General features: G+C 34.1%; 1 pseudogene; it reads right to left on the reverse strand.

Moving 5' to 3' along the window:
* Positions 1-1142: 1142 nt before the first annotated feature.
* Positions 1143-8367, reverse strand: LOC137806847 (putative E3 ubiquitin-protein ligase LUL4; annotated as a pseudogene).
* Between the last annotated feature and the right edge of the window lie 2018 nt (positions 8368-10385).

Genomic DNA, 10385 nt, shown 5'->3' on the forward strand with positions numbered 1-10385 from the left:
ATCCAAGGAATATTTCTCATCAAATCTTATCTGGCCACATGTCAAAATTGTTATCACAGACACAATTCTACTATGCTTTGAATCTCCATTTTCTGAATTACTGATACAGTGAACAAAATGAGTGCAATTAGGTTGTGTTTGTTATTTACTCAAGGAACATTGATATTAATTTGTCCATTAGTCCCAAATACAATTTGATAATTAGAGACAAACTGGTGGAACCTTATACACCACCTTAACTTAACTAAGGTTGAGGAGTGTACTGCAAGAGAGGCCATTTACCACGCAATAATGAATATTGTGGGCAAGGAACATGATTATGATGTCGACAACCATAAGTTTCTTGAAACGCTCAAATCTTCATTTGCTATCATTTTCTAAACTGAGTGCACCTGCTTGGGAATTTTGGAAAACAAGACTTTTTACAGTGCTTCCTAGTTCGCACCTTTAACTATTGAAATGTTGAATGAATGAATTAAATTAAAGCTTATAATATTCATGTTACCATAAGTTCCTTTTGACAATGTCTCTTGCATATTTGGGTTAAAGTTTGTAAATTTGAGGTTAAATTAAAATTAAAATGGTAAAAGCAACCTAAGTTCTACTTTTTACAAAACTGATTTTTAGCAAAAAAATTAATGTATAAACATACTTTTGAGAATAACTAAACATATTATCAACTCTAATTTTCTCTTTATATAAATGTGTGAAAGCTAAACAGAGAACCCATCTTAAAGTGAAGTACAACATAACTAACTTGTTACATCCGTTTTACTTTTACATCTTCATTGGTTCAAAAGCTCATGTCTGAAAACATCTCCAAGCTTCAAAGATTTTGATTTTGCATCTACCTTAAAGGTACCTTGTATAGCAATATTAACTAACCATTTCTTCTTCTTCTTAAAAGTGAAAAGAAAAACAAAGAATCCAACACCTTGAATCTTTTCTTTTCTTTTTCTTTATACTCATACTCTCTACGTCACACTCATGGGATAAACCAACTATTTTCAGCAAAAGAACTTAAGATCAGAAGTTCTAAACTTTTAAATCCCTGAAAGATGACGACCGGATGACTAAATTTAAATTTAACCTTTGATAATTTTCAAACAATTCATTACTAACCAAACCACATAGATCTATTTTCTCTTTGAACATCTTACAGATGCACTTTCACCAAAAAAAACACATATGAACTATAAACAGATCATTGACTTCAATTTACAGTAAGAAAAAAAAATACCATGCAATTCAGCTTCTCATATCATAAGGCAAAATGGTGTCATAGATTGTCATTGTTTATCTTGATCTCTATAACTTCCTCAATAGGTTGTCGGCATATAGGACACTTGTTTCATTGAAACCGCAAAGTTTTGGCACACTCACTGCACATACACTGGAAAGTACAACAGATGTTATCCCTACTGAACAATTATTAAATTTCAGAAAATCAGAAGAAAAAGAAACACTAAATATCAAATTCGTCCGTGGTGTAATTTTGACAAAAAATAAATGAGTTCTACAATTTGAAACAATCAATTAATGAACAATGAAAGCTAGCAAGATTCGAACTTTGAAGCCATATTGAAGAGGGGGTGAGGCGACAGGAGAGGATCAGAGGAAGAAAAGAATTATTCAGGTAATAATATAAAGATCACCAAGAAAACCATGATAGTCTTTCAGAAGTATAACTAGGAATTCATTTTCTAACTGCAAACTTTTTTGCAGATATGGAATGATGATAAGATTGAGTGCATGAATCAATCTACGATCTTGAGATTTATTGCTTGAAACTGAGCATGAACATTCAACAACACATACAAGTTGCTTTGACAAGATATCATACCATTATATCGGCAGGGCAAGACAGCAGTGTCCTTGGGTTAAGTCATGCATATTACACACTACTTCCGACTATCATTATCATCAAAATCTTCTGTTGCTGAACTTCCTATTCCATATAACTCTCTGAACTCATAACGAACATCATCAATCCACAGAATCTGCCTAACTAGTTTTACCTGGAAAGGACCAACATCATTGCTTTTCTCTAAGACAGCTTGAGTTATTTGCATGTGAGGGGGATACTATTAGTTTCGGCACATATGACAAGGGGAAATACATCTTCTCCGGGTGAGGGTCGAGAAAGATCATCAACTCGAAAAAGTCTTGGTCAATGCCAGCCTGTTCCTGAAGGCTCACAAAATTTCTGGCCCAGGGGAATGTGATTGGCTCAAACAAATCAGGAAATAGTGGTTAAACCTACATTTTTTTCTTCTTTGGCTAAGTAGAAGATAGTAATGCTGTCTCTTATAAAAGAAAGGAGTAAAAAAAGAAAAAGTTAAGCAACCAAAACAATATTCCATCACAAACATTTAATATTCATTCTATGTTCAAACATTCTCTTTCCAGAGCAATAAACTTAAAATAATCAACCAATTAAACTGATTGCAACTCTAATCCAGTGTGCTTTCATTGGCAAGAGAATGTTCAGGTAAGGTTGGATATACACGACTATACATTGTTTTTCATACTTTAAAACGAAAATCAGAACATGCACAACTATAATTGTGAACATTGTTGCACAGGGTTGTCCACTTACTGATGGGATGAGTAGTAAAGTAAACTGCCAAAGAGCCAACTTTAGACACCAGGGATGAACACACACTGATTCATTGGATTAAAGTCTAACTCTTCTCCTATGCTGAAAAATAAGATTGTCGGTTAAACAATATTAATTTGTTTCTCTTTAATTGTTTTTTTTAGTTTGATGATGAACATAGGGTGGTGGCAAAAATGAATTTCACTTCCCCCCTCATTTGCATACAAGGGCTGCTGATGAAGCATGACAGAATTGGCAGTGTAGCCATTTGGGTACTACTGAGGAGGAGGACCCACATAGCTGATGGTGGCAGAGGTAGAAGCAGAATGATTGGTTGAGGTGATAAAGTAGATAAAAAATGAACAAATAGGACAATAAAGATGTTCCGAATTTACACCATTACAATTAATCCCTGAAACCCCATCTCAAATTCACAACTAAAAACAGATTCTGCTGTTTTGGGAAACAAAGGAAGACGAAAAAAATGGGTGAGTGAGGTGCAGCAGATCCCGTGATTCTTAGGAGCTGCCATTGCTGCCACATTCATCACATTATTCTCTTCTAACCAATCGCCATTTTTTCAGTACTTTACTTTCCCTTTACTTGGATCATTCACGAACTCCACTGTCCATATTTTTATGATGGTTGTTGTCACTTAATTAAACTTTTTCCATCATACCACCATCTCAATCTTCTCAGTTTCTTTTTTATTTATTTATTTCTCCTCTTCTTATTATGTTTTTTAAATAAATAAATGAAATACAGATTAAAAATACATAAGTTTTTTTGGGAAAAAACTGAAATATTTTTGTATAAAACACTATTAACTTATACGTAAAAGTTTCGTTGTATAATTCCCCAAAATTATAATTTTTATCTTATATGTGTTTAGGACTTTTTTTTTTTTTAATTATACCTATACTTTGTATAAAAAGATGAATTGGTCACCACATACAACAAGAATTATAAGACAGTTGTTGATGTTCGATTGATGTTATTTTCAAAATTAAAAAATTTTGCACCGACAATTGCACTGTCTGAACACATCTGGGTTTTCTGCTCTCTCACTCTCTTCTTCTTCATTTCATTTAATAGTAATTTATTTTTCACTTTTATGTTTGGTTTGAATTTAGGACAGAATTTGAGAAAGAGGAAACTAATAAATTTAGGAGAAAGATTGAAAAGTGAAAGAAAATATTTTTTTTTATAAAAGTTTGTGAATAATGTAATGTATTTGAATAATAAAAATAATAATATTATAAATATGTTTTTTGTCATTAAAATTAATAGAAAATAAAATTTAATTTAGTTATTTATGTATGTAAATGGTTTATTTGGATTAAAACATTATTTTCAAGAATTCAGTTAAAACAAAAATACAAATTATTTGACAAAGTTGTATCACTATCAAAGTTGAATTCCTCATAAATATAGTTGAGTTCCTCATAAATATTTGAAGATGATAATTTATGATCTTGGTACAATTATATTATTTAGTGAATCAATAATATATCTACTAAATTAATAATTTATTTTTGTTTTATTCTTACAAGTACTTTTTTTATTATTTTCTATTATCAAATTTAATTTTGATTGCTTCCAAAGTTTAAACCTAGAGTAAAAACTATTTTTATTTCACACTTCAATTTTGATTTTGAAAACCAACTGTTTTTTAAATAAATAGCAGGAACTAAAGATTGAGAATGAATTAAAAGAAACAAAATAATTTGTTTTGTGGATATTAGAATTTAATTTGAAATATTTTGTTTTGATTAGAACATGTTCTTGCGGGTTGACTCAGCCGCCGTTGACTTCAGAGGTAGGTGACGACTCCTCCTCTTTCTGGTGGTTTTTGTGCTTCCTTCAGGTGATAGAGAATGACTCCGTTTGAAATAGAGGGGACCCTACCTTTTCTAGGGTTCTTACCACCCTTTTTATAGGTTGTATCTATGTTAACTTGCCTGCTTCACGAGAGCTCTTTCTCAAGTGAAATTAGGGTTACTAGGAGGGCATCCTGTTGCGTGTTACACAATCTTAGGGCAGCCTCCGCACAAGACTTTCTTATTCTGGAGTGCATAATCTTAACAGTATGGCCGCTAGTATAAGAAAATGGTATGTAAGAAGATGGTAATAAGAAAAAAGTTTTTGATTCTCTTATGTATATATTTACATAACTTCCTTCATGTATAGGAAATATATACTAGTGTAGGGAGACTTTCTCTCTCCAAATTACAATCTAATTAGGTAGGGATCCACTAATCATGGAATTCTATCATTATTAAATTGATTGCATATAATTGGGTACAATATCGTTCAATATCTTACAATATTGCATACAATAATTGCGTATAATTTGATAATTATTATTTCTTTAATACTCTCCTTCAAGTTGGTAGGTGAAGATCATGAACCCCCAACTTGTGTCGTAGTGTAAAAAATTGTTCCTTGTCCTGGCTTGTAATTTTTCTCACACAATGTGGTAGTCTATCTCAATGTGTTTTGTGCATTCATGAAATACTGAGTTTGTTGCTATATGTAATGCCGCTTGATTGTCACAGAAAAGTTGAGCTGGCAAGTTACATGGCACCTTTAAATCCTGTAACAGATATCGCAACCAAACTATCTCCAAACAAGTATTGGCCATCGTGCGGTATTATGCTTTCGCTGATGATCTTGATACGTTTTTCTGTTTTTTTTACTTCCATGAGATAATAGAAGAACCAAGAAAAATGCAATACCCAGATACTGATCTCCGAGTTGTCTGACAACCTCCCTAGTTTGAGTCGCAATAAGCTGTCAATGTCAGATTGTTCTCGGATGGCAATAACAATCCTTGTCCCGGTGAAATACTTTAGGACTCGAATTGCGACATCCCAATGAGGTTTCCGTGGAGACTGTATATATTGACTTAGAGTCTGAACCGAAAATGCTAAGTCAGGCCGAGTAACCGTGAGGTATATCAGTCGTCCCACGAGTCGTCTGTATTTGACTGGATCCTTTAATAACTCTCTATCGTCTGGTGTGAGTTTTAGGTATTGCTCCATTGGAAATTTGTCTGGACAAGCACCTGTGAGTCTTGTATCCTGCAAAATATCAAGCGCATATTTTCTTTGTGACATGTAAATACCAGCTTTGGAACGGGAAAATTCAATCCCTATAAAATATTTTAAGTCTCCAAGATCTTTAATGCGAAATTGTTGTAATAGACAGTCTTTAACACGCTGAATTTCTGTCAAGTCATTTCCTGTCAAAAGAATATCATCCACATAAATCAAAAAGGCAGTAAATGATGAGTTATTTTGTCTTTTGAATAGAGAGTAGTCTGTCTTGGATTGTTGAAATCCTACAGATTTAATCACATGAGAAAATGTTGAAAACCATGTCCGGGATGCCTGTTTAAGACCATAAAGGGATTTGTTGAGTCGACATACAATGTTCTCCCCTGTCGATGATGTCCGGGTGGCAAGTCCATGTAAATAATTTCATGCAATGTGCCATGTAAGAAGGCATTTTGTACATCTAGTTGGTGAGTAAACAAATTTTTGGCTGCTGCAATGGTGATGAGACACCTCAAAGTTGTTAATTTTGCTGTTGGTGAAAATGTTTCAAAATAGTCGACACCTTCAATCTTAGTGTACCCCTTTGCGACAAGGCGCGCCTTATATCTGTCGACGTTGCCATCTGAGTTGTACTTTATTTTATAGACCCATTTGCATCCGATGGGTTTCTGCCCAACGGGTAACGGTGTCAAGGTCCACGTTTGATTTAGCTGCAAGGCGGAAAGCTCTTCGTCCATTGCTTTTTGCCAATTTGGAAAGGATAGCTTGAGCATAAGTGTGAGGTTCTTTGGCGGCTGTGATGTTAACAAGATATGCACTATGTGTAGAAGAAAATCGTGAATTAGAAAGAAAATGATGCATAGGATACCTGGTTCCATTCGACCAATCTTGGGCAGTGGTCGAATGATTGGCTTGGGATCCCGTTACGTAGTCTTGAAGCCAGGAAGGTGGGGTTGATGTGCGAGTGGATCGTTGAACAGGAAGGTCGGTTGGAGAAGGTTTGGTAATAGGTGCTAGACTTTTTGAAGTGGGAGAAGAAGGTTGGTCTGCTGGAGGTTCAGGTGCATTATGACGAGTAGGAGAAGAAGGTTGGTTTGATGGAGGTTTAGGTGCATTGTGACGAGTAGGAGAAGAAGGTTGGTTTGATGGAGGTTCAGGTGCATTGTGATGAGTAAGAGAAGAATGTTGATCGAGTGAATGTTGGACAGGAGTGGGTAAGTCAATGTCAATAGTGGGCAAAATACTTTGTAATGGAGAGGAGGATTGCGTTTGGGAATGTTGGCAGAATGGGAAAACACTTTCATGGAAGATGACATCTAGACTTGTAAAAAAAGTGCCTTCATCTATATCAAATAATTTGTATGTTTTTTGATTGAGAGGATAACCAATGAATATGCACTGTCGAGCGCGCGTATCAAATTTTTGCTTAGGTGAATCAACAGTTGCATAACAGAGGCAACCAAAAGTTTTTAAGTGAGAAAGTGAAGGTGGGCGATTATATAGCATCTCAAAAGGTGATTTATTTTTTAGTAAAGGTGTTGGCAAGCAATTAATGATATATGTGGCGGTTAAAACGCATTCCCCCCAAAATTCTAATGGTAAATGGGACTGAAATAGGTGGGCTCGTGCTGTGTTCAAAATGTGTCTATGTTTGCGTTCTACTACTCCATTTTGTTGAGGAGTGTAGACACAAGTGCGTTGACATTCAATACTTTTTTTTAGAAAAAAATTACGCATAGAAATAAATATCAATCCGTTGTCAACGCGGATGGTTTTAATAGATGCCTGAAATTGATTTTGTGCAAAAGTAATGAATGATTCTAAGAGATGTTGGGTTTCATACTTGTGATTCATAAGAAATAACCAAGTACATCTAGTATAGTCATCGACTATAGTGAGAAAAAAACGTTTTCCAAAATGAGTTGGGGTTTTATGAGGACCCCAAATGTCACAATGCAATAGATTAAATGGAGAATGAGATTTTATTGTGCTTAAAGGAAAGGGTAGCCTTGTTTGTTTAGCTTTAGGACAAATACTACAATTATTATGAATGAGAATGAGATTTTTACTGATAGGTAGTAAGGAAGATGCAAGTTGTAGATACACCGGAGAAGGATGTCTAAGGCGCTTGTGCCATAAATCAAGGTCGGTCAAAATTTGAGATGTGTGGGCTTGGTTTGGAAGAGGGGACATGTAGTATAAGCCTGCGTGTTTTTTACCCGAGCCAATCATCCTCCTCGTAGCCAAGTCCTGCAAAATGCAACCATGTGGAGTAAAAACGACACAACAATTTAGTGAAGTGGTTATCTTACTAACGGACATGAGATTTAAATTAAAAGAAGGAACACAAAGATCATCTTTGAGAATGATATTGTTATTGAATTTAATTGTGCCCGTAGATGAGAAGGGCGCAGTTGAGCTTATGGGCATATTAACATTTGGAATAAATGATGATGAAGTGTGTGTGAAAAATTGTGAATCAGATGCAAAATAATTGGTTGCTCCGCTATCAAAAATCCATGGTTTCGTAAAAGCAGAATTAATAGACGAGTTATGGGAAAGCAGACCTGCAGCGCTAACAAACGTGTCACTTTTACCGTTATTGTTGAGCGAGTGAATAGCCTTTGCCAATTGCTGAATTTGCTCGGCGGTGAAACCTTGTGCGAGGTTTCTATCGGACTCGTTACTAGTGTCTTCTTTGCCAGACATGATCTCTTATTTAGTGAATAAAAATGGAGAGGCTGTCAGAGCACCAAGATCAGTGCTCTGATACCATATAAGAAAATGGTATGTAAGAAGATGGTAAGAAGAAATAAGAAGTTTTTTATTCTCTTATGTGTTACTAGGAGGGCATCCTGTTGCGTGTTACGCAATCTTAGCGCAGCCGCCGCACAAAACTTTCTTCTTCTAAAGTGCATAATCTTAACAATATGGCCGCTAGGGTACCAACTCATGCACCAGCGTTGTAGGTTTCATTACATACTATTTTTAGGGCCTCACTTACGTGGCCCAACATCGCAACCAGACCACGTGTCCGACGTCAATGTCTGATGTCGATCTCTGATGTCGATGTCTGAGATCTGGCCAGTACAGAACATAATATTGATATTATCAAAACAATAAGGTAATGAGTAGTCTTTGCAGGAACACGATGGTAGGGTGGTAAAACAAATCAAAGAATGACAACAACTATATCTATGTGGTCAACTGAACCCCACCCACGACACCAGCAAACCTCTCACTAACTTCTCCTCCCTCACATAGTCGCCACCACTAAGCTCAAGAGGAAAAGGGCCAGACATACTCCCTCGTTGAGTTCATTATCAAACTCGTCATCATCTTTGTTGAATCCCATCATGAAAAAACAAATTAAAGATGCAAAAACATGTATAATTGATTAGCTCCTTATATAATTGATTATGCTTCAAATGTTTTATTTTGAAACATAATATCTAATTTATTTTGAAGCATAATTGATTATGCAAGGAGGTAACCGATTATTCCCAACAATCTCAACCTTCAAAAACCTCATCTTGGAGCTTCTACACTGTAAAATGAAAGACAACTTTATCTTTTGTACGATCTCAGCTAACTTTCCTCTCAAATGTTCACTCACAAGTCAGTTATTTCATCCATACTTTCTTCGTATATCTGCACTCTCATTTCTTCACTAATAAATGCATTACAAGAAAATAATTAAATAGTAATTAAATTTAGAGATCAACAATAATTAGTCACTATATTAACTAAATTAGATACTAATTTAGAGACTTAAAAAATTATTCATATCTAAAGTGGTTTCAATTATTAATAAAAATTTATAAAATAGTTTCTAAATTTGTATCTAAATAAACTACCTAAGTTTTAATGACTAATATTTTAGATTTTAAATTGGTGTCTAAAAAATTAATAGAGACTAATTTAGAATATAAAATAGTAAGTACCTAAAATCTTAGTAACTAATGGTTAGGTACAATTTAAAAATTATTTTATAAAATTTTATTAATATAAAAAATACTTTAAATATTAATAAATTTTTTAACTTATAAAATCATTTTTAATTTTTAATTAAATAATAACTAATTATTTTGATTTATAAAATTAATTTTCATTTAATAACTTTTTTAGTAATAAATTCAGAAAACAATAACTCCCTCAAAAAAATTGACACGAAAACAAACATCATTACTCTTCCCGCCACTGTCATAGGTGATCAATTATTATTATTTTTTTTATAAAAAGCTTTCATGTTAGGCATCACTATGCTACTTGACATCTCAGCTAGGCTGACACTTCAAGTAACAACAATAATTTTCCATCACATGAAAAAAAAGTATTATTAAAAAAAAGAAAATACAAAAATATGGGGGGACTAGACCAAAACCCATATGTTAACAAAAACGATACATAGGTAGACTATACCTATTAATAAAGAATTCTAAGGACATACTAGATGGAAGTCTATTATACCAATGAAAGGATTATCTATGAATAAATCCTAAATTAGCCAACTTATCAGCATACGCATTCCCTTCACGAAAAATATGAGTAACCCTAAACCTCATTTTTCCACAGTAATTAAGACAAGTATTCCATCGATTACGAAACATCCAAGGAACATTTGTCCTAGCAGGAAACGCAGGAGATCAATTATTTAGTTTGGTGTATTTTGCTTTACTGTTCATTCCTCCAATTGTACCTTGTGTCTTTGTTCTCAATTTCTTTTT

Source organism: Phaseolus vulgaris, chromosome 3, assembly GCF_051622355.1.
Source record: "Phaseolus vulgaris cultivar YP4 chromosome 3, ASM5162235v1, whole genome shotgun sequence".
Taxonomy (NCBI): domain Eukaryota; kingdom Viridiplantae; phylum Streptophyta; class Magnoliopsida; order Fabales; family Fabaceae; genus Phaseolus; species Phaseolus vulgaris.